The 26,944-nt window shown below is 35.2% G+C and overlaps 1 non-coding gene across 1 annotated transcript; it reads right to left on the minus strand.

Annotated features, from left to right (window-relative positions):
• Positions 1-22,742: 22,742 nt before the first annotated feature.
• Positions 22,743-22,814, minus strand: TRNAC-GCA (transfer RNA cysteine (anticodon GCA)). Its single transcript has one exon. It is a non-coding gene; the product is annotated as a tRNA-Cys (tRNA).
• Positions 22,815-26,944: the final 4,130 nt, after the last annotated feature.

Consider the following 26,944-nt stretch of genomic DNA (forward strand, 5'->3'; position numbering starts at 1 on the left):
TGGGTTCAGTCCCTGAGTTGGGAAGATCCCCTGGAGGAGAGCATGGCAACCCATTCCAGTATTCTTGCCTAGAGAATCCCATGGACAAAGGAGCCTGGCGGGCTACAGTCCATGGGATCACAAAGAGTCAGACATGACCGAAGCAATGCAGCACACATGCATACACAATCAAGTGAATGGATAAACAAACGCTAATGTATTGATACAATATAATACTACAATATGATAACTACTGATTTATGTACAGATGTGGAGGTATCTAAGTATAATTATGTTAAGAAAAAATGTCAGCTAAAAAAGAGTTCACATTGCGTGATTCCACTTATATACCTTCTAGATAATTTGATTTAACCTATCATGCAGAAACAGGTTACTGGTTGTTTGAAGGTGGCAGGGTATGGGGATGATAATTTCCTGGGGAGAAATAGATAAAATAGTAACAAAAATACTCATCGTCAGGTTTTCTTTCAATTGAAAATCACTGGCACTTGTTTTTATGCAACCCAAGCATTTCAAATCACCTGATAAATGAATTTATTCAATCAGAAGTTATTAAAAATGTAGCATACACCGTGACCATGAAGGGACAGAAAGACAAAAACAAAGCACTACAGAAATACTCATTCTGAAACAGTTCCTATCCTATGTATTTCCACTAAAAGCAGGTCTGATTTGCTTCTCAGAGAGAGTCCTGTCTCTTCCTTCTTCCTTCTGATTTTGCATACTTACTAATACTCTTCCTTTCCCTGCATCTAGCCATGACTTTTTTAACTTTTACTTTCTTCTCCTCCCTGTGATTCACACTTGTGAATCCAACTCATTTGTTCTGGCTACTCCTCTGCATTCTAGAGTCTAACTTCAGGACCCTCTAGAAAGGACAGGATTAGTTAATGACAATATGTGATTTCACAGATTCCAGGTTGGCAATCCAAATTCAAGTTAGAAAACTGAAGTCAAAATCTACATCGCAATCTTTTTTTTTTCCCCTTTGTCCAATGCTTTGCATCTAACAATTTGGGCCTGTTCAATTTATACTAACATACACTTTCAGTGGCATGCAATAATAGAAAACAATCTATACCTAATCAGTGTTTTATTTTGTGTGCATCACATTCTGTCCTAAGCCAGATAATAATTATCATTTCTCTCTAAAATGAGAGAAATGCCTATGTAAAAACATAGGCATGCAAAAACGGAGGCATGGAGAGGTGAAGTAACTTGTCCACCCTGTAGAGAACCAGGCAACCTAACTCCTTAGAATATACACATGTGGAACATCCTGGGAAGAAAAGAGCTGATGAACAATATTCCAGAAATTCAGAGAAGCAAGGAAAGATCTACATGATAGTCTTTATTTTCTTATTTCTTGTACTTACAAGAATTATTTTCAGACTTGTTTGGTCTTTGCAATTCCATCATCTAATAAAGAGGGCATGTGTGCTCAGTAACATCTGACTCATTTTGACCCTACGGATTACTGTGGCCCACAGGCTCCACTGTCCATGGGATCCTCCAGGCAAGAATGCTAGAGTTTCCTCCTTCAGGGGCCCAGAGATGGAACCCGAGTCTCGATCGTTGTTAGGTGGACTCTTTACCAATGAGCCACCTGGGAAGGCCCTAGTGAAGAGAGATGAGTGAATAGGCACTGAGGTAGTGAGAGGAAAACAAGTAAATCCTTATTTGTGAAACTGTTATTCAGTTCCAAGTGCTAATTGCAAGAAAACTAAAGATGATAGGATAAAAACAAACAAACAAACAAACCTGTGTTTGAGTACAAATGGCAGCTGCTGTATTCTTCAAACACGAAAGCAGAACGGTGATTTTTGAGACAACCACCAAATAAATTTGGTGCTAGCCAATTGAGAAGGCAACAGAAAGCATGATTTGAAAAATCCTTGCCTTTCAGAACTACTATGCTATGCTATGCTAAGTCGCTTCAGTCGTGTCCGACTCTGTGCGACCCCATAGACGGCAGCCCACCAGGCTCCGCCGTCCCTAGGATTCTCCAGGCAAGAATACTGGAGTGGGTTGCTATTTCTTTCTCCAGTGCATGAAAGGGAAAAGGGAAAGTGAAGTCGCTCAGTCGTGTCCGACTCTTAGCGACCCCATGGACTGTAGCCTACCAGGCTCCTCCATCCATGGGATTTTCCAGGCAAGAGTACTGGAGTGGAGTGCCATTGCCTTCTCCGTTCAGAACTACTACCTCACTTAAAAGATTATTATTATCTAGAAGAACAGCATACCCACCTGAAACCTGATAGAAATAATTAAAACTCCTGGTTACCATGGATTTCTTTTTTGTATCACGGGTCATATGAGAAGGTTCAAGTCAGCTGAAAGTAGAGAGCAGAGCTCAATGGCCCTGATTCAGTGGCAACTTTGAAAAGATATGGAAGCTTTAAAAAAAGTCATCATAATTCTCTGAATTGCAGGTAATTTCTCTTTCAGCAGCCTGCCAATGCTCTTTCACGCCAGTGAAAGTAAGCTCTCTGTGCTACTTTTTGATGGTATCACTCATGATAAACTTTAAATGGTAAGGAAGTTCATTTCAGATACAAATCTGAAGCTAACTTATCCAACATATCTGGTCAGAAAATCTTGCTGTAAATCTTTCAAAAACAAGATGACTTGTGAGATTTTTAGTAATCCTGGATTGTGTCCGGGCAGAAAATGTGACACAAGCAGCTGTCTCTATGGTTTCAGCTAAGACTCGGAAATGCAGGACCCAGGGAAATATAAATCCACATACAAGAAAGAATATCAAGTCTTCCCAGAGTCTGTAATGGAAGAAGGAATGTAAAATACGTGTGTTTTGTGAAGTTAAAATTTTATTTAGTTTAAGGGAGTTTCCACTTTTACTAAATTCATTGCATGTAGTATTAGAATTTCAAGGCTGAAAATAGGAATAATCGAAACCCATTATGATTATTTTTTTTCAAAATCAAGATCTGATCTACAGTCTGATTTTCTAGAGGAGGTGAATAAAAAGGTAGTGCTTAGTTTAAAGGTGCCACTTGATCCTTCTAGTGATCTAGGTAGGCTAACTGGACCAAAAGAAGTGGCGCTAGTCTCAAAAACTAAAGCTGAAACAGGACATTTTCAAAGAGTGAACTTACTGTGTGCTATTTTTCCTTTTGTATTACAGTTACTCGGCATACCTGACTTTTAAAGAAGAGCTCAATTTGGAGATATAACAAAAATGAATGCTTTAGGAATACTGAATAATGTAATATTTGGCTACAGTAGTAATAGTGACAGTCAGTTAGTCATGTCCAAATCTTTGCAACCCCATGGACTGTAGCCTGTCACTCTTCTCTGTCCATGGGATTCTCCAGGCAAGAATAATTGGCTATAACATACTTAAATTCTTTGGAGATAATCTTTTAAATACTAAAATGTAGCTTTGCCAACAAAGATGGGCCTCCCGCTCCAATAGAAAAGCAAAAATTTAAAGGTCCCATGCTCAGCTTTTAGATTTATTACATAAACTTGAACAAGAGGTTTTATTCCTCCCATCTCTTGTTGAGATATTTCAAGCAAACCCTAAGTTTCTCTTGACTTCACTTTAGCCATCAATAAAATGAGGGGGTTGGAGTAGATTATCTCTGTGTCTTGTAACTGTAAAATTACATGTCTTACATTATTTCTCCATTTTTTTCAGTTCCTCCTACTGATATGAAGACCTTAAAAAATGAGTAGTACTTACTGTATGTTAGACCATTTAATATTATTCATGAAAGTAGTTACAATAAAATTCTCGGCTTTTTTTTAAAACTCCGTTTTACAGAGAAGGATATTGAAGCCCTGTAAGTTTAATACCTTGTCCAGCCTCATATAGATAATTAAGCCTAGGACAGTAATTTAGTTTCAGGCTGATTTGAATAAAAATCTCATATGCTTCCACTGACTAGATCATATCTTAGTTAATAATATTTCATACATTTGGTATTTCAAAAGTCCTTTTAAAATATTGATAATCATGCTTTGTAATTATATTCTTTGAGCCAAATATAATTGAGGAATTTAAAAGATTTTGTGGACCTCTGTTAAAGAATCATAATGTTGACTTGAAGAAAAGAAACGGAAGATAAAAGAGACTGTGACAGATAAGTCAAATGTATGAAAACAAGTTAACCTCGACTTAATAGCCTGACTCAGTCACATTCTATAACACACACAGGTTTATTTTCGAAAGAAGCTAAATGTCAAGGTCCAAGTAAAATGATGGTATAAGGATTAAACTGTACAGAACTTCTCTAAGGGCATAAACTTGTTAAGGTTCAGAAGTAAACGCTCCCCAAGTTTTGAAATTAAAAAAAAGAATTATATTATATATTATATATAATATATATATTATATTATATAAAGTAATAATAATAATATAATTCTGGACCATAAAATGGTGCAGTTTGTTCTACCCTGCCAAAAGGAGATGATTAGATGATGGATTAAATAAATCAAAATATCACTATCAATATCCATGGCATTCCTGGAGGAAATTCTTTTGGTTCAATAAGGAGAAGAGATAGATATCAATGTTATATTTTTTTTAAGGAAGGAGGGATTGAGTCTAAGGGGTATAAAAATTTAGTATTAAATAAGATTTTAAATAATATTTAGAAGAATAATAGAAATGTTATTATTTAAATAAGATCCATTGCCTTTCTATACATTTGCCTGTCTGTGTGGCATATTATAAATTCACATACATCTTTTTTTTTTCTTTGTATGTATAACTTTTAGTTATCACTATTAAATACCTTTAGGGTATGAGTTGTAGTTATTTTTTTGTCTTAAGACCTTAATTTACATCTGGCTTTGATACATTCAATAAATAATTTAATAATGGTTTCCTTAATGAAAAGGAGTTAGAACATAAAAAGAAAGTGTCCAACATGAAAAACATTGTAGAAAAGTTGCCACTGTTAATATTTTCTTTCCATCCATGTGTATCAGTTACCTATTGAAATAATGGTGATATGTAAGAAAATATCCCAAATCTCAGTGTCTTAAAAGAAAAAAAATAATTTAATTTGGTCATCTTTCTCAGGTTAGGTGAATGTGATTGCTCTAGACTGAGCAGAGATGGATCTGATTACAATAAGCTCTCGGTTGGGTCTTATCTAACTCCAAGTTTCTGCCATGCACCTTGATCTAGCAGGTTACATAATGCATGTCCTTATCATGACAGCACGCTTCCCAGGAGATGCTAATGGTAAAAAATCTGCCTGCTAATGCAGGAGACATAAAAGATGTGGGTTCGATCCCTGGGTTGGGAAGATCCCCTGGAAGAAGGGATGGTAACACACTCCAATATTCTTGCCTGGAGAATCCCAAGGGAAGAGGAGCCTGGTGGGCTGTCCGTGTGGTCACACAGAGGTGGACATGACGGAAGCGACTGAGCACACTTGCACGCATCATGACAGCAAAGCACAAGAGGGGACAAGCAGAAACATCGGATTCCTTTCAAAGAAATAACACACTATCATTTTCATCCATATTCTGTTGACCAACAAGGTTAACCCCTACACTCTCTTTTTCCAATATAAATCTCATAAAGTTCAGCAAGAATTTCATTCTGTCAGTATTAACATAGCTGGGATCTCTAAACATGTATCTTCAAATTAAATTCAAGGAAAATGTTTTATAATTTCCATTAATTAATCTTTTCATTGTAAGATAAACTATTCTGCTTTAACTTATTTTTCCTTTTGAATAGACAAAATGATACACTATTTCAATAAATCATGTCCTTCCATTGGAAGGAGACTGCCATATAGATAGTTAATGTATGAGAATATGGTATCATCATCCTGTAAAATTAATAATCAAATCATCCTTCTGTGGTAGCAATGATAATAAATGTTCCAGTTTTACTGGCAATGTTAATTTTAAATATGTGAAGTCATCTGTGCTATTTTTCCATGATGTGATCTGTAGTTCTTTTCCTGAGGGTTTGCCACAGGCTTTATTTTCATTTTTTTGTCTCTCAGTACATGTATGTCCATCCTCAGATTATAAAGAATTTGCTTGATTGAAATTAATAACTACCTGAAATGACTAGAAGTTTATTTTTACATGTAGCTATCAGCTCACATTTTTAACAGTAGTCTGCATTGTAAGAAGAAAAGTTTTGAAAACAAATGAAACTTATCTAGATGGAAATTTCTGCATACTGAATGTGAAAGTAAGTGTGTATTTTATTCATCCTTTCTTTTTGAATAAGCTGGAATTATATTTTACTAAGATCATGGCATCCAGTCACATCATTACATGGCAAACATGGAGAAACAGTGGAAACCAGCGACAAAATTTTTTGGGGAGGGGGCTCCAAAATCAATGCAGACAATGACTATAGCCATGAAACTAAAAGATGTTTGCTCCTTGGAAGGAAAGTTATGACCAACCTAGACAGCATATTAAAAAGCAGAGACATTAGTTTACCAACAAAGGTCCATCTAGTCAGAGCTATGGTTTTACCAGTAGTTATGTATGGATGTGAGAGCTGACAATAAAGAAAACTGAGTGTGTTAGAATTGATGCTTTTGAACTGTGGTGTTGGTGAAGACTCTTGAGTGTCCCTTGGACTGTAAGGAGATCCAACCAGTCCATCCTAAGGGAGATCAGTCCTGGGTGTTCACTGGAAGGACTGATATTGAAGCTGAAACTCCAATACTTTGGCCACCTGATGTGAAGAACTGACTCATTTGAAAAGACCCTGATGCTGGGAAAGATTGAAGGCAGGAGGAAAAGGGGATGACAGAGGATGAGATGGTTGGATGGCACCACCGACTCAATGGACATGAATTTAGGAGTAAGCTCCTGGAGTTGATGATGGACAGGGAAGCCTGGCATGCTGCAGTCCATGGGGTTGCAAAGAGTCACACACGACTGAGCGACTGAACTGAACTGCTATTTTATGATAAAAATATTTTGTTGTTCACTAGTTTTTACTAATGTTCACCAAATTTCCCCTCCCTTTAGTTTTTCATTTTATTTATTATTAAATGTGTGTTTGTTAGTCACTCCGTCGTGTACAATTCTTTGTGTCCCTATGGACTGTAGCCCTGCCAGGCTCCTCTGTCCGTGGGATTCTCCAGGCTAGAATACTGGAATGGGTTGCCGTTTCCTTCTCCAGGGAATATTCCCAATCTAGGAACTGAACCCGGGTCTCCTGCATTGCAGGCCGATTCTCTACAGACTGAGCTAGAAGGGAAGTGCAATGGTGTCTTAGTCTATTCAGGATGCTATAACAAATTACCACAGACTGAAAGGCTTATGCAATGACAGAGATTTCTCACAGTGAAGGAGGTTGGAGGTCCAGGATCAGGGTGCCAGCATGGTTAGTGAAGGGGTCTCTTCCAGATTTCAGACATCTCAGTTGTATCCTCATGTGGCAGAAGGGGGTTAGGAAGCCTGTGAGGTCTCTTTTATAACAGCACTCATCTCATGCATGAGGGCTTCACCCTCATGACCTAAGCACCTCCCAAAGTCCCTGTATCCTATTACTACCACCTTGGCATTAGGATTCCAACACATGAACTTCTAGGAAACACAAACACTCAAGGTATACAAATGTGTACTTAAAGTCAATTTCTTCCTGGTGACCCACTTCATTGCAGGTACTACTCTAGAAAGTTCATTCATATGTGTTTTGTGACACTTGACTGAGCAACTTGCTGAAAAATCTAATGCATTATTTAGTGGATGAAAAAATTGACCTCTGAGTTATAAGAAAAAAATAAAATAGACTAGAAATATCTTATAAACACATAACTGATAAAATTAACCACTCATATAAATCTATTTGACAACTGATGGACTTGTCAGGGTGAGGCCGTCTATGTATCTATCCTGCAGATTGATCACACTATTTCATACATTCCATACTTAGTTTTGTGCAAATTTAGCCTTAATGATGGTTAGGCTTATATTAGAACAACTACCTGAAAATTTAATGTCAGTTCATGATCTCTGAGCTTTCTTGTAGTGTCATGAAGTTTCATTAACATTTATTTTTAACTACACATTTGTAGCTTTAGATATAATTACATTATATCATCTTTATCCCCATCACTTAATTTTTTAAGTTAGTGTTTATTATATATGCATGCTCTTGCACTAGATATTCTTCAAAGCTAGGTCAGTAGTTTTCTTGATTTTTGTTGAAATTACATAATACACATATGAGCATAAATGGACAAATATTCAAGAAGCATGAAGAATACTTCTGAAGAATATCATGAAGAATATCAAGGAAGAAGAATAAAATTATAAAGATATAAGTGTGAAATTACATCATTTTCAAGTTCTGAATTTATTGAAATAAACAGTATATTTTTACTTATAATTATGAATTAGATATGCAATATATAATGTAATGCTATAATGCTATAGATCTTTCCTTATTGTAAACATTGTTCAAATTGAGGCCAAGAGACCTTTAATCAATTGCCCTTGGACCAAAATTAAAAAAAAAAAAAACCACCATAACCCTATTTTCCTCCAAGACAAAATTTTAAAAAGTATTTATCCTTTCAGGGGAAAGCAAATTTTAATAGAGCAACAAATGGTATCCTGGTTCTCTTTCCTTAAATATTCTACTGAATTCCTACATAACTTATTAATTCAGCAAGTAGTTATGTCAAGAGTTTGCTGGGTATCAGAAACTGTGTTTGGGTTTGAATATAGAATCATGAAGAAACAAACATCCTTGCTCTCACAGTTGTGACTGATGAAGGGAGGGGCATTGTACCTGCAATAACAGCAAATGATTTTACAAATTTGCTCACAGAGTTCCTTCCTCGACATTTGGTGTTACTACAAAATTTTACTCTCACCTGGGATACTCTTGAAAAGTCAGCCATTTTGTTTTCTGCTTTATTTGTGTTTATATATAGGTCTTATTTCACTGATGAATTTAATTTTTGACTCCTCTTCATTAATTTCTATTCTTATTTATATTATTTCTTCTTCCAATTTCATTGTCTTTTCCTTGTCCTCTGCTTTCCTTAATTTGCATGTTAATTGTTAAATATCCTCATTTTAAACAAATGCTTGTAAAATTACAGCTGTTTCTCATGGTATAGCAACTGCTAAATCTATAAGCATTGATGTTTCATTTTTATATTTTTCAATTGAAAATGCTTAATATTTTCAACAAATATCTTTTCATTGATTCATGAATATCTTAGAGAAGTGAGACTGTTTTCTTTTTCTAATTTCCAACTGAAAAAAAGCTCTTGATTTCCAGTTGTATTCTAATTTGTCATTTTATTGCTTTGTGATAAAAGGTGTGATATGTATCATGTAAGTTTATTGGTATTTAAAAACTTTGTTTATTATCCCATTATATAGCATTCTTTATACATTTTTAAAATGTATATTTGAAAATATGTGAATTATCTAATTTTGGAGAACAGACTTTTGCACACACACAAATAACAAATACATACATGTGAGCAATCTGTTGACTACACTGTCAAATCTTCTATATATTCTTCTATCAAATTTTATTAGTATGTGTCAAAAATCCCTCACTATGACAATGCTGTGACCTTACAGGTTGTGCTCTGCTAAATGATTATTTATGACTTCAAAAGTAATATGTGAGATTTAGTTTGTTCAACTGTTCTATTGCTTCTTTTTGTAACATTGCTCTTCACTCAAAATTGTAACTCTTCTGGTAAATTACTCTCTCATAGATTATATTGCTAAATCATTACCCATTCCACAATCTTGTCTTTTCAGATTTATAACCTTGGCTTTCCTCCCAGCTACAATTTCATCTCTCTTTTTTGTCTTAATCTCATTACAGCTGTTCCAGTACAAAACAAAGCTCCTCTCTTTCCTTAATTCTGCAGTTTCTTACCACTTCTGCTTTCAGAAGTATTCCAGAAGGCAGCCTCAAATACATTACAAGTTTGGCTAGGATTTAGGCTATTGACAGTGTACAGAAAAGGCAGAGAACCATAAAGAAAATTAATTCCTCAATCTCTAATTTAGCAATCTAAAAATGATGCAATCTAACATTTGATTAGCTTTTGAATGCTCCCTATTATAATTACCTAATATTTCAAATTATTGATCATAGAAGAGTAAGCCAGACAAGACATTTCTGTTACATCTATTTGTCCATTTCTGATTTTGATGATTTTTTTTTTTAAGATTCTCTTGTCAAAGGAACAAAATAACATTATTGATACTTTTATTTTAGCTGAATTGGTTATTTAGCTGTATCATATATTCAGATGGAAGTTTTAAAAAGTTGTATTACAACTGAAATATTCATTGCCAAGATGCATTTTTACTCTCAATTAAGGAGGGAATATAATGTTTCCAACTCCTGTTCTATTTGTTCTGAATGATGAATGTCTTTTTATGTTTAATTTCTTAGTATTTTGCAAATTTTTTTGAAGGAATCAAAACAATTATCCAAGTCTATATTAATAATTCCTGAGGCTATTCTTTTGTCAATCCAATATTCTCATTTTCACTAATAAGTTTGCTTCAGACTATTAATGTTTTCCCCAAAGATATCTTTCATCTTATCTTTTTTATAGAAAATTTTCTATTCATGCTATTATTGTCAAAAATATATTGGCAAGGACGTAAAATGCTATAAAATTACCTCATTATTCTTTTGACTTCTCGGTTTACTACCTCAAAGTGGTAACCAGAGTCAGGTAAAGCTTTTTAGGTGTCATCAATAAATTATTCAATCTCTCTTATTTTGTCTTTGTCTCTTTGCTTATTTACCTCATCCTTCCCTCTACCTACATCAGCTTTATCAAGGGTCTGTATCAAGGTTCAGTTAACATGGACTTAATTTATATAGTAGGATTTTTAGAGCCAATATTTATTCATTTATTTATTTATTGTAAACCCACTGTGAGAAGTGTTGATTAGAAAAGTAGTTTTCAGGTATTCCTCAACTCTAATCAAAATAATATTATGTATCATCTAAATCTTACCTTCAGTTCAGTTCAGTTCAGTCACTCAGTCATGTCTGACTCTTTGCGATGCCATGAACCACAGCACGCCAGGCCTCCCTGTCCATCTCCAACTCCCAGAGTCTACCCAAACCCATGTACATCGAGTCGGTGATGCCATCCAGCCATCTCATCCTCTGTCATCCCCTTCTCCTCCTGCCTTCAATCTTTCCCAGCATAAGAGTCTTTCCCTATGAGTCAGCTCTTCGCATCAGGTGCCCAAAGTATTGGAGTTTCAGCTTCAACATCAGTCCTTCCAATGAACACCCAGGACTGATCTCCTTTAGGATGGACTGATTGGACCTCCTTGCAGTCCAAGGGGCTCTCAAAAGTCTTCTCCAACACCACAGTTCAAAAGCATCAATTCTTCAGCACTCAACTTTCTTTGTAGTCCAACTCTCACATCCATACATGACCGCTGGAAAAACCATAACCTTGACTAGATGGATCTTTGTTGGCAAAGTAATGTCTCTGCTTTTTAATATGCTGTCTAGGTTGGTCATAACTTTCCTTCCAAGGAGTAAGCGTCTTTTAATTTCATGGCTGCAATCACCATCTGCAGTGATTTTGGAGCCCAGAAAAACAAAGTCAGCCACTGTTTCCACTGTTTCCCCATCTGTTTGCAATGAAGTGATGGGACTGGATGTCATGATCTTAGTTTTCTGAATGTTGAGCTTTAAGCCAACTTTTTCACTCTCTTCTTTCACATTCATCAAGAGGCTCTTTAGTTCTTCTTCACTTTCTGCCATAAGGGTGGTGTCATCTGCATATCTGAGGTTATTGATATTTCTCCCGGCAATCTTGATTCCAGCTTGTGCTTCCTCCAGCCCAGCGTTTCTAATGATGTATCTTACCTTACTGACAATTAATTTTAACTTGCATCAGTATTATGATCAACGTTGATATTAATATTTTAAAGACATGATGAATAGAAAAAATAGACATTTTTAACTTAAGGCAACATAGAAAGTCATTGAGACATCCTTTTCCAAATTTTAAATTCCTTACCTTCTTTAAAAATGCAGTTATATCATATGATACAGTTTATATGTGTAATCTAAAGAAAAGGTACAAATGAACTTATCTACAATATAGAAATGAAGTTATAGATGTAGAAAAGAAACTTATGGTTACTAAGGAATAAAAGAGCGAAGGGATAAATTGGAAGACTGGGATTGCCATATATACACCACTGTATATAAAATAGATAACTAATAAGGAGCTACTGTATAGCCCAGGAAATGCTACTCAGTACTCTGTAATGGCCTATATGGAAAGAAACTTTAAAAAGAGTGTGTATATATATATATATAGATAGATAGATAGATAGATAGATACATAGATGCATAGATAGATAGATAGATATAAACTGATTTACTTTGCTGTACACCTGAAATTAACCCAACATTGTAAATCAAACATATTGCAATAAAATATTTTTAAAATACAATTATGTTTCTTAAGTCATGTAAATAGTAGTCACTTATAATCTTTTTTGATAAAATTAAGACTAAATTAAACATATAAATGTATCTTTCCATACATATAACTTTAAATGACGCTAATCTTCTACTTCTAATCCCATCTCAAAAAACTGTGTCTTAAGTAAGCACATAAGATGTGCCTCCATTGATCCCCACCTTGTAGTTCTCATGCCTTTTGCAATCCATTTCATTTGAATGTGGGCTGAACCTAATGGCTGACTTCTATTCAGTATATCACAGCAGAGAGGAAGATGTACAATTCCCATAATTAGGTTATTAAAGACTGAATTTCTCTTGTTTAGTATTTGATATCAGGAATGAGTGGTCAAAGATCCATGCTGTACTGTTCCTCTGAACATTTCAGGACCATTCCCTGCTTTTACTGTTATGATTATACCGGATTTAATGGTTTAAAAATAAATGTTGACTAGATGCTTACTTGTTCTATTATAATACATGGTCCTAGTTTGTCAATAACTCTCACACATGAATTTGTTCATAGGCCAATAGCATATCATAAAGAATAGGCTTTTCAAAGTAAATATACAATGCTTCTCTAATCTTTCTAGAGGAATCTAAATTAATTTTCTACACGTGTCTTAGGCAAAGGAAAATAATCAGACATGTATTAATCTTTAAAATAGTGGTGCTTTATTATGACAGATTCCAGGGGTCCCTGTCTGCTAGTAAAATGTAAATAGTAAGTGACATGTTGGTGATATTTGCTTCACAGTAAGCCCAGTAAGCTCAATTTAAAATGTTTTAAATTAAAAAAAAAATCTGTTACAATGGTAAATTAAAAAAAAAAAGAGTTGAAATTTTGCTGATTTCATTTTAAATCTACCTTTCTTTTCAAGCAATATGATGGAAATTTGGAAATATCTTATTATAAAAAGAATTTCATATTGGCAGCATAGCTATCTTTTGAAGACTTTATAATATATAGTTTCTTTATCTCCTAGTGTTCAACTATCTTTCTTTTTCCCCCCTCTTTGATCAACTATTACAAGTTTTTTAAAGCAATGTTGAAAACCTGTGGCGTAGTAAGTATTTTTCTCAAGTTAGAGGTAAGATTTTCTATTTTATCAATCAGCGCCAGTTCCATTTGCTATGAGATATATTTCAAAGTCAATGCAAAAGTCTGTGTGTATGCTAACTGAAAAACTGTATTTGCCTCTTTTTCAAATGGAATTTTCTTGAGCTCAAAATGAACTACTTTTAAATATCCTTCCTCGCTACAATTTCAAAGATGCATACTTATTACCCTCAAGTAAAAACAGACAGCAAAAGCATGCAGAGTATACAAAAGTGTTCTCTTAAACGACTTCATCATTCTTCTCCTACCTTTTTAAGGAATGATTCCCTGTGGTTATACAGAAAATATGAATATCCAGACACAGTAAGATGCAAAAGTGATTCTGTGCATTCACCATTTGTCTCCTTGTACGCTTTCAAAATAATCATGTAGATATCTCCAGCATTGCTTTTCAATACTATCATTTGGTGGGTTTTCTTCAAAGTTGGCTACAGTGCATTGAGTTTTGTACTGAAAGGCCTTTTGTTGATGACATGCTATATAATACTAATTTTAAAAGATGCTTGCCAATGCATAGTCAATGTCAAAAATGTAAATTTCAGTACTGCATAACATATGATAAACTGAAATCTGCATATGGTAAAATTATAAAATAAATAACAAGGCTACATTGTCAATTATTCTGCTGGGGAAGTTGAATGATTTTAGAATGATTCTGTTAATCAAATGTGAAGCATACTGGGTCTTATAATTTAGAGGAAAGGTCCAGATATCAATTCAAATATCCTATAGTTTATATATCTAAAATCTATAATTCATATATCTAAATACTCTATAATCTGTTTGAGTACAATTACTTCTATTCTGGCACAAACTGATGTTTGATGTTAGGTAGTTGTATCTATCTAAATGAGCCAGGCTATTGTAATAATATTATGATTTAAATAAGCAATTGTTTTGCTTGTTATATGTATTGTATGTGTCAGGCAGCCTTGATACAATAGCCAGATGTAGCACATAAAAACAAAAGTCATTCACTTAAATTTAAATGTTAGAACACAATGGATACCTTTTTAAATAAGTATGGTCCATACAATATTTGGGATATACTTATACTATTTTGCTGTTAAAGTCAAATTTAATTTTTTTTTTCCTGAAAACCCAACTCTTCATAGTCACTGAAGGAATCAGGCTAACAAAACAACCACAATTCCAGACATCGCTGCTGACCATACCAAAGGAGAGTCTGGAGTTTCCCTGAAAGTGAAAATGTTAGTCACTCAGTCATGTTCAACTCTTTCAACCTAGTGGACTACAGCCCACCAGGCTACTCTGTCCGTGAGATTCTCTGGGAAGGAACACTGGGTGGGTTGCCTTTCCCTTCTACAGAGGAGTTCCCATTCCAGAGAGTCAAAAACCAGACCCCTCAATCTAATTTTATTTTCCTGTTGCTGTTGTTCAGTTCCTCAGTCGTGTCCAACTCTTTGCGACCCCATAGACTGCAGCATGCCAGGCTTTTTCCTGTGCCATTAGAGATTAACCCAGAAGAATTTTTTTTTCTCTTTCTTTTTTTATGTAAATTAATTAAACCTCTAAGAGTCCTCCATTGGTTTATAACCAGTTTGTAATATTACCCTTTGAGAGAATAAACAGGAGACTATGCTTCAATATAATTATATTTTGTTCTTTATTAAAAATGAGATTTCCTACCAGTTCAGTAAATATGGTTATGAAGATATAAAGCCATTGGTCATATATATGAGGTCATATATTATATTAGCTAAAAGGAATGTTTGAAATTGCATAATTATACAAAATGTTTATTAAGCTGAAGAACAAAATAAAATGTAAAATGGGGTAGGCGGACATCTTGGCTAATAAAAACAAACTCTGCTGGAATATTTCAATTGTATTAATTTTTGTAAACTGTTACTGAAGAACATTTTTTAACAGACAGTGCCCCTAAGTCTGTTTTTATTTAGAACAAATCTTGCATTAAAAAGATTCAGATCCATCTGTTGTTTCACATTTCTCTAATATTTCTTAAGAAAAAAAGTTTGATATTGACTATATATTGTCAATCTCTCCCAGAAGAGGGAACTCAAAGGATGACTTCATTTTAAAGAGCTACTTAAACTTCATAATTTCTTATTCAGATATTGGAATAGCCAAGACTAGTCAATAGCAATGTGGGTTAATTTCAATGATGAATATTTTGGTTGAATTTGGGAGAATATATTAGAGGAATCTTTTGTTTGTTTGTTTGTTTTTTAGTATTCAAATATGGTCAAATTAGGATGTGTGGCTTAGTTTGTGAAGTCAAAATACTGATATGCATGATGAATACAAGCAATGCAGATGAACAAAAGGTCAGTTAATCAACATCTCAAGAATGATTTAAGGCATGTTTATAATTTGTTCTTATATTGGAGAAATATCTCTTTGTTTATTTTTTGCCTGGAAATAGGGAATTTTCCTTATGTTTTAGAACATTTCTTTTTCCTGAATCTGGAGTTTCTATAGGCCTCTTTCGTTTAAGTAATTTTTTTTTTTAAATTTTATATTGGAGTATAGCGAACTAACAATGTTGTGACAGTTTCAGGCAGATAGCAAAGGAATTCGCCCATACAGATACATGTATCCATTCTCCCCCAAACTCCCGTTCCATCCAGGCTGCCAAATATTAATAACATTGAGAGCTCCCTGTTACTATAGTTCTCTTTAATTTTTAGGATATTCTAGTTAAATTTGCGAGTATAAGATATTTGTTATCTTTGTGAGTAGTAACTTAGATTATTAATTTTGTTGAAAAGGAAGCGATTGCCTCTGGATTATATACCTCTTTTTTATCTCTTAGTCCATTCATACTGCTAGAACAGAATGCCATGGACAGTTGGCTTATAAACAAGGAAAATTCTTACTGTTCTGGAAGTTGGAAAATCCAAGATCAAGGTCCTTGCAGATGTGGTGTGTATTGAGGGCCTGGTTTGTAGATTGCATCTTTGTGCTGCATCCTCACATGGAAGAAGTGGTGAGCAAACCCCCTGGGGCCTCTTTAAGAAAGGCGTTAATCCTATTCTATTCATCAGGGCTCATATCTTATGATGCAATCACTTGATGAAGTCCCTGCTTCCAAATATTATCCCATTTGGGAGTGCATGCTAAATCACTTCAGTTGTGTCTGACTCTTGGCGACCCTATGGACAGTAGCCTACCCGGCTCCACTGTCCGTGGGATTTTCCAGGCAGAAATACTGGAGTGTGTTGCCATGCCTTCCTCCAGGAGATCTTCCTGACTCAGGGACCAAACCCAAGCCTCAAGTCTCCTGCATCGGCAGGCAGGTTGTTTACCACTAGCGCTACGTGGGAAGCCCAAATATGAATTGTGGGAAGACGCATTGAATCTATAGCCATCTATTACTGCATTATAACATTGTATGATTATTAGTAGTAATTATTTATATTTTAGGGGTATATTTGAGATTCAAAAGCTCATTATTAGTATTAAAGCATCTGTATATCTGTTGTAAGTTTTAATATATATGCTTATTTATTTTTTACCACGTTGCTGTTGTTGTTCAGTTGCTAAGTCATGTCCAACTCTGCAACCTCATGAACTGCAGCATAACAGGCTTCCTTGTCCTTCACTATCTCCTGGAGTTTGTTCAAATGCATGTTCACTCAGATCCATCTCATCCTCTGTTGTCCCCTTCTCCTCCTGCCCTCAATCCTTCCCATTATCAGGGTCTTTTCCAATGAGTCAGCTCTTCGCATCAGGTGACCAAAGTATTGGAGCTTCATTCAGCTTTAGCATCAGTCCTTTCAGTGAATATTCAGGGTTGATTTCCCTTAGGATTCACTAGTTTGATCTCCTTGCTGTCCAAGGGACTCTCAAGAGTTTTCTCCAGAATCACAATTCAAAAGCATCGATTCTTTGGCGCTCAGCCTTCTTTATGGTCCAACTCTCAATCCATACATGACTACTGGAAAACCATAGATTTGACCATACAGACCTTTGTCAGCAAAGTAATGTCTCTGCTTTTTAATATGCTGTCTAGGTTTATCATACCTTTTCTTCCAAGGAGTAACCATGTCATGCTTATCATGTGAAAGTGAAAGTCGCTCAGTCATGTCCGACTCTTTGCAACTCCATGGACTGTATAGTCCATGGAATTCTCCAGGCCAGAATACTGGTGTGGGTAGCCTTTCCCTTCTTCAGGTGATCTTCCCAACCCAGGAATAGAACCCAGGTCTGCTGCATTGCAGGCAAATTCTTTACCAATTGAGCTAAAAACAATTATTTACCCAAACTGTATGTCTCAATTATATTCTCATTATAATATATAAGTAGGCACTTTTTATTATTAGCACAATTAACAATGTATTGACACTATCAAGGTTGTGGAAATCAAGGCTATGAAAACTAAGATATATTCTGGGAAAATCCACCCAGGATCATACTATCATACAATCTATAACTTGACATTCACTATGGATACTTCTCCAACTTTAATACCCAAGTTTATCTCTCATCATGTTTTGTTAATATTATGTCTTATATATCCTTCAGGACATCCATTTTTTCTTAGCATTTACCACTACCATTCCAAGCAGCACCATCTCTTTGTTTAAATTACACACTAGTTTCCTTGTTGAGTTCCTCTCATTTACGGTTGCCTTCTCCAAGTGTATTACCTATGTCTCATCAAGGGTGTATATTTTTAAAAGCATAAAACCCTTCAAAGGTTTTCCATTTTATGAAGATAAATATGTTTAACAAGATCTCCAATTCCAAGTGATTCAATTGTCCACCTCTGCCACATCATTGTGTTTCTCCACCTTTTGCTCCCTACAATCCAGTAAGGATTACATCTCCTCATAATAAAAAGCCCTTTTATCACTTTTCTGCAAGGAATTTTAATTTCTCTTCTTATAGGATTATACCCACTAGGTTTCCTCCATAAGGAATGCTCTCACTTATTCATTCTCATATAAATTAGGAAACATAAAAACAGATAAGAATTGGTTGAGTCAAATGAAGTAACTAGACTATGCTAGACTATTACTAACTAAATGGGACTAGCAATCTTGAGACTTTTGTAACCTGGAATAATGATAAGAGAGATTTTAATAGAAATAGAAAGTTTGCCACTGTTTTTAAATATAGATAATGGATTACTGGATTATAATGAATTAATTTCCTAGAAAATTATTATACACTCTTCTCTGGAAAAATAATTATGTGAAATATAATACAAGTTCAGTTCTCTATTAGAGTTCATATAAAATCTCCTAACATTGTTCTTCAAGGACATATTCAAATTTAGTTCCAGCGATGAGGACATTTGATTTCAGCAGTATTTTAGAAAAAGGGGACTGGTTAGATGACCTATGAAGATCCTTGAATCTCTGTACTTTCATGAGCCTGTTTCTTCCTTCTTCACGGAGTTGAATCATTTAACTTGAGTTCCAATCACAGGAATATGAAACTTCAAGTTTAGGCTTTTCAGAAAGGGCTTTTCTATTGACCAGTTCCTGAAACCTTGCCAAATTGGTAAATTCTCTCTCTCTGTTTTTTTTAAATGGCACTTTACCAAAGTACCCTTTAGAACTGTTTGAATATTAATTAGCTAATGCATGAAAAGTACTATAGTAATATTAAATGTCTCTGCTAATGAATGAACAGGCAAGTTTATGTGCTTCAGCCTTTTCAAGCATCACTATTCCTTTGTCTTTATGTGCAAAGCCAGGAAAATACAGCTTTAAACAAGAGTTCACTTATTCAACAAAACTCTACCTACGGTCAATGTGTGATAAGCAGCGCACTAGACACTAGGAGTCTTGCTTTGAACAAACATTCTGATATATCGTCTTTCTTGCTAATGTTCCCAGTAGAAAATTAAAATTAGACTTCTATAAAAAAGAACAGTGTGAGAGATGGGCCTGAAGTAGCAGAGAATAGGTTCAAATAACAGAAGACTGTGTGACTACAATACAAGCACCAAGACAAGAACAAACATGACATGAGTAGTGGTCTTCAAAGTTTTCTGAATCCACACCTTACCTTTCTAAAGGACTGAGCATTCACAGTACAATAAACATTCACTTAATTACACTAAATTATTATTTAAATAGATACACTAGTAGTATACATTATCAAAATACAAGACATAAGTAAAATAATGCGAATTAGGGTGAAGAAAAATATTTTTTTTAATTTATCAATGAAACAACAATCATAATTTTTTCTCTCACTGAAAATATTACTATAATACTATCAGACTGAAGAACAGTATTCTCAGCTAGACTTACTGAAATCATGGGTTCACATTTTCAATTCCATTCTCCAAACTTTCATTTTTAAAAGAATGGCTCTATTCTTTTACTTCTCTTTGGACATTCAGTAACTCTTGCAAACAAATCAGACAATGTTGCAATTTTATGTTCTTAAATATGGATTTAAAATTTACTGAGCCTCATTTGGAAAATGGTTGAACAGATTAGAAAGTTACGTTGCTTCTTTGTGCACACTATCATTTGTTAATATCTGTAGGCATGACATACAATTTAGGATAAATGTGCAGGTTAATATATTTAAATTAATAAAAATTAAAAATGGCACTAAGGTATTTTATTTGTCTATCTTTTGCTATATCTGATTAATTTCCATTGAATTTCATAATAAAACTGATATCTTACATTAAAGCAGAGGAAATGTGAAACTACACCATTTTATTTCTTTTGTATGTAATGACGTTAATGGTAATTCCTTGAATATGAAGGAGGAAGTTGACTGTAAAGAAACTCAAAGAAACTTTTGTGTTTTGCATACTAGAAAAGTAAGCTTAGTAAATGATATAATTGATAAACTATTCACATATAAAAGACAAAATACCAGAACACTCTAAAAGAAAAGAACACATCTGGGGTAGTTGTTAATTTCTCTGCATTTGAAACCCTTATTCTTTCCCCAGAGAACTTTACTGACATTCATACCAAGTGAAAGAGACAACAGAACTTGTACATTAAATGTGATACTAAATTTAATGTATTACTCAATTTTACAAAAAAAAAAAAAAACACAGAAGTTTAATCTTTTTCCTCCAGCCCTTAGTCAATTATCTCTGTCCACTTTGGGTGTTTATATCCCACTAGAGAGACCAGTGTTGTTGAGAAAGGAAGAAAGGGATTAAGAAGACTTTTCCAACTCAAGTAATAATTGCAATTTTATTCCATTTTCAATAGAAACCCTGGTGAAAGTTTTAAAACACTAGAATGAATAAGTTGATTTGCATTTTAAGAGTAAGAATGCTCACTCCTTTGAATGAGGGATCAAATGAGTTTAAGAATGAAGACAGGAAAATAAGTTTGGTAGATATTATAGAAGTCTTCTTAAAACAACATGAAAATTTGAAGTAGGATGTTAGCCATAGAGATACAGAGAAACAAAAAAAGTCATAATTATAATAGGTAAAAGAGTCAAGAATTGATTCATAAGCGATCCGTAATATAAAGGGACAAGTAAGTTGGATTTGAGAATTTTTGAATGTTTGTACGTTGGTTGTGTGTGTGTTAGTTACTCGGTTGTGTCCGCCTCTTTGCAACCCACCGGGCTCTTCTGTCCACGGAATTCTCCAGGCAAGAATACTGGAGTGGGTTGTCATTCCTTTCTCCAGGGGACCTTTCCTACCCAGGGATTGAACCTGGGTCTCCTCCATTGCAAGCAGGCTCTTTTCCATCTGATCCACATGGGAAGCCCTGTACTGTTGGTAAAAATTAAATAAATATATGAAGTCAGAATCAGTTTTCTGGAATGAGCTGGAGTGAGGAGAAAAGAATATCAGTATTCTTTTACATATGTTAATTTTGGGATGCCAATGAAATATCCTCATGCAGTTCTCTAGCATAGATGGGTAAATGAATCTGGGGATATAAACTTGAGTCAATAGGGCTTCTGGATCAAGATGGAAATGCAAATCAAAACCACAATTAGATATCTTGCACATCTATTAGGATGAATATTATCAAAAGACAAAGGATAGCAAATGTTGACAAGGATGTGGAGAAAGGGAAATCCTTGTACACTGTTAGTGGAAATGCAAATTGGTACACATCAGATCTTTTTAATTTTTACCTGCGTTTTCTAAAAGATGACTGTTTTTGTTTATTACACACATGACTGGATTTTAAAAGTATAAAAGAATTTTATGTTTGTATTTCTAAGGTGAAACCATAAATGTTAAGGCCTCAAGAGTTGCTCTGCTTTAAATCTGATTCCAAGTGCTTAGAAACTTCAAGGAACATTATAATCTCTAAATCTGTAAACTAAAAACCATGCTGATCCAGTGTTTCCACATGTATTCTTTGGGATAAAACATGTGTTTAAATCCACCTTTTTAATTAATATTTTATATTTAATATGTTTCATAGTATGAGCTATACAGGTTTATAGTATTGATAAAATAGATGAATTTGGAATGTGACAACCAAATATTGACAACAATAAATTCACAATTTTTCACAGGACTCAATCCATGAGTTTTTGCTCCTATTTGAATAACTATAGAGAAGGTATTTTTCTTATCCTTACATCTCAAAAATTGATACATTCCTTCTCTGTCTCTGAGGTAGACCTGAGGCAGGAGGTAGATGGGCACTCCCCACTCCAGGGTAAAGCAATTGGAGATTTGTTCCTTGTGGACTGATACTCTAAGATGAGAATAGTAGGACCATCAAGAGAGGAGGCTGGACTCTGCCCAGATAGATGGTAAGAGATCACATTTCTCATTCTCAAAGTCAGGAGACTCCCCAACTACCCATGCACAGAAAGGCTCCCTGGAAGTCAAAAGGGAAGGGGCACCACCCTACAGTAAGTGATGCTATTACCCATAGGCCTCTTTGGTGGAATCTATCTTGGCTAAAAGATACAGGTACACATGGGAGGAAACTGAGATAAACCAAGTATGGACTCTGAACCAGGCAATTCAAAATGATTGGCTAAAGGAAACCTAGAAGAAATGCCCCATAAAAGTAATTCAAACTACCATGAGGGCGAGACTCTCACTCCAACTTCATCTGTGTGTCTAGCCACATGTGAAAGTGAAAGTGAAGTCATTCAGTCACGTCCAACTCTTTGTGACCCCATGAACTGTAGCCTACCAGGATCCTCCATCTATAGGATTTTCCAGGAAAGAGTACTGGAGTGGGGTGCCATTTCCTTCTCCAGGGGATCTTCCCAACCCAGGGATCGAACCTGGGTCTCCTGCATTGCAAGCAGATGCTTTACCATCTGAGCCATCAGGGAAGCCATTTTTCCTCCTAATAAATACTTTACTTGTCTCATTACTCTCCATCTTTGTGGGAATTCTTTTCTGCATAAGCTGAAGGGCCAGGGTCTTGTCACTATCACAAGCACCAATGCACAAAACGAAAGAGAGGGGAGAAGAGGGAATGAGAGAGGGAAAGCTGAAGAACAAGAGACAGAGATGATTATATCAGTCAGGGCTCTCCAGAGAAACATAATCAATAAAAGGTTATATACATACACATACCCATATGTATACCCACACATACACATACATATGCACGGGAGTGCGTGCTAAGAAGTTTATTTTAAAGGAATGGCTCACATATTTGTGGAATTGTTAAGTTGGAAACTGGTAGTAGGGCAGTCCAGCAAGTGGGAAACTCAGATAAACATTAATGCTACAGTCTTAAAAAAAAAAAAAAAAAAAATATATATATATATAGGAGTATAGTTGATCCACAATGTTGTGTTAGATTTAAGTGTGCAACAAAGTGAATCAGTTATACATATACGTATATCTACTTTTTTAAAAAAATTCTCTTCCCACATAGGCCATTACAGAGTTCTGAGTAGAATTCCCTGTGCTATACAAGTAGGTCCTTGTTAGCTATCTATTAGATATATATTAGTGTGTATGTCAATCCCAATCTCCCAATTTATCCCTCCCCTTTTCCCCTGGGTAACCATAAATTTGTTTTCTACATCTGTAACTATTTCTGTTTTGTAGATAAGCTCATTTGAAAACCACAATTAGAAAAGACACATGCATCCAATGTTCGTTGCAGGACTATTCACAATAGTCAGCACATGGAAGCAACCTAAATATCCATCAACAGACGAATGGATAAAGAAGGAGTGGTACATATATACAATAGAATATTGCTTGGCTATGAAAAAGAATGAAATAATGTCATTTGCAGCAACATGGATGGACCTAGAGAGTGTCGTAATCAACATAGTAAGTCAGACAGAGAAAGGCAAATATCATATTATATCACTTAGAATGCTATAGTGTCAAGGCAGAATTTCTTTTTCTGGAAACCCCAGTTTGTGTTCTTAAGGCCTTTGGCTTATTGTATGAGGCCCACCCACATTATAGAAGGTAAGCTCTTTTATGTAAAGTCAACAAATTTTACATTTACACATCAGTTACAATAGTTACATGGCAGCTACATCTACAAAACAGTTTACAGTGATACTAAGAATTCTGCTTGATTAAATATGTGGGCACCCTAGCTCAGAAAAGTGGACACACTTAATTAACTTACATGTGCAAACATCACAAAATTGAATGACAACACCAACACATTCTAGGCACTAATGATAAACCCATATGACTGTCTCATATCAATTTTGCAGAGGAGAAAATGCAGAAGAATGGTGGATAACTATATTACTGGAAATCACTGCGATTTCAAAGTTTCAAAATGTAACGGAAATCCCATGTCATACTTTTGTGTTGGAGCCCAACACTGAACAACTTGTTGGGGAAATGGTTATGTACTTGTGCAAATAATGGTTTTAGCATGTTGTCTTTCATGTTTTAGAAACTGGAACTGCATTCACCTATGACTAGTGTTGTAGAGCACAAATCTTACATCTGCCTTGGTAACAGTTTGCATCTTTTCAGTCAAGAGTCTATATTTGAAAAAGCTCCTATAAATAACCATAAAATATAATAAAGGCCAAGGCCAGATGATCCCAAATCATTGAAAATGACGCTCTTTATATACAAACACATTTTACAGTTAAACTCTTCTAACAAAAATGATTTTTTTTTTAAAGTTGAGATTATGGAATCATGAATAACTATAGGATTTAATGCATCATCATGATATTGAGGAATCAGTGTGAGTTCACAGAGAGAGAATGAGAAAAAAAGTAGGAGACAGAAGCAATACCATAGTAGGAATGAGGGAGAAAATACGTTTTTAGCAAAAACAAGATTTATAGTAGGCAAACTAACTTTAAGGCTGTTGAAAGAGAAATTTACTTTTTAAGGTGCAAAATTCTACATGCATGAGAAAAAGTTGTTAAACATCAGTTTACATTAGATAAGAATTTTGCAGTATAGTGCAAAAAAGGAATCTGAGGCTTTATTCTGTTATTGTAGCTAGCTTATGCTTTAGAAGAAATAAAAGAAATCAAAAGTATGTATTTAATCCTTTTTGTCAGTAATCCCAGGGTGAAGAATCCATTTGTAACTTTCTCAGTGCTGAGTAGTATCTTATATCTTCTCATGTATTAAAGTAAAATGTAATGCCTTTTGATCCTAAGACTTCTGGATATATAGTTCATTCCTATTTATGAAAAAGGAAGTTTTCTGCATAATTAAAATTTCATGAAAAATGTCTAAGAGTCTTACAGTTATCAAAATAAAGAATTTTGTTGATTTTCTTTTTGTTCATTTTGTTGTTCAGGCATTTAGTTGTGTCAGACTTTTTGTGGCCTCACAAACTATATAGCACACCAGGATTCCTTGTCTTCCACCATTTGCTCAAACTTGTCCAGTGAGTCAGTGATGCCATCCAGCCCTCTCGTCTTCTGTTGCCCCCTTCTCCTGCTGCCTTCAATCTTTCCCAGCATCAGGGTCTTTTCCAATGAGTCAGCACTTTGCATCAGGTGGCCAAAGTATTGGAGCTTCAGTTTGAGCATCAGTCCTTCAAATGAATATTCAGGGTTGATTTCCCTTAGGATTGACTTGTTTGATCTCCTTGCACTCCAAGAGATTCTCAAGAGTCTTCTCCAGCACCACGGTTTGAAAGCATCAATTCTGCATTGCTCAGCCTTCTTTATGGTCCAACTCTCATATTTGTACATGACTACTGGAAAAACCGTAACTTTGACTATATGGACCTATGTCGGCACAGTTATGTCTCTGCTTTTTAACATGATCTCTAGGTTCATCATAGCTTTCCTTCCAAGGAACAACCGTCTTTTGATTTCATGGCTTCAGTCATCATGAACAGTGATTTTGGGGCTCAAGAAAATAAAATTTGTCACTGCTTCCATTTATTCTCCATTTGACATGAAGCGATGGGACTGGATGTCATGATCTTCGTGTTTTGAATGTCAAGTTTTAAGGCAGCTTTTTCACTCTCCTCTTCCATCCTCATCAAGAGGCTCTTTAGTTCCTCTTTGCTTCCTGCCATTAGATGGTAGATATGCCATCATCTGCATATCTGAGGTTGCTGATATTTCTCCTGGCAATCTGGATTCCAGCTGGTGATTTATACAGCCCAGTATTTTGCATAATGAACTCTGCATAAAAGTTAAATAAGCAGAGTGACAATATACAGTCTTGATGTACTCCTTTCCCAATTTTGAATCAATCAGTTGTTCTATGTCCGGTTCTAACTGTTGCATCTTGACCTGCATTTAGGTTTCTCAGGATCCAGGTAAGGTGGTCTGGTATTCTCATCTTTTTAAGAATTTTCCAGTTAGTTGTGATCCACAGTTAAAGGCTATAGCATAGTCAATGAATCAGAAATAAATGTTTTTCGGGAATTCCCTTGCTTTTTCTGTGATCCAATGGATATTGTCAATTTGATCTCTGGTTCCTCTACCTTTTCTAAGTCCAGTTTGTACATCAATAAGTTCTCTGTTCCTGTACTGTTGAGCCTTGTTGAAGCCTAGCTTGAAGACAACATAGGAATACCTCAAGAGAGCCAGTATTCTGCAAGGGAAAAATTCTGAATCTCATAACGTAGGCAGGTGGCTTGTTTACAACTAAACTGAGTAATTTCTCCTATGATTGTGTTATACTTAGGACAAGTCCACTAATGAAATGGAACCTGCCTCAAAATGCAGTTATTTTTCTCCTCGATATGTCTGCAAGATTTATAAAAAAGAGGGGGCAAACATCTGGAGAGCTAAACTTAAAATATCTGCAGGTCAGAATCTCCCTGGCTTTCAGAGCTGAGGAAAAAGAGATCTGACAAGCTCCCTGTTCAAAAATTAAAATGTCCCAATAACATGTCCCAAGAACAGAGACAGACCGCAGGTAGACTGAATCTTATGTAGACTGGAACCCAAAGATCACCCAATTAGGTTCCTGTCTAATTTGAGATCAGCTCTTTGCCCTATCTTCCTAGAGAAGAAAGCCCTTCATGCCAGAAGAAAGTCTG

This window comes from Giraffa tippelskirchi, chromosome 2 (assembly GCF_054371585.1).
Source record: "Giraffa tippelskirchi isolate mGirTip1 chromosome 2, T2T-mGirTip1v1.2.pri, whole genome shotgun sequence".
Lineage (NCBI taxonomy): Eukaryota > Metazoa > Chordata > Mammalia > Artiodactyla > Giraffidae > Giraffa > Giraffa tippelskirchi.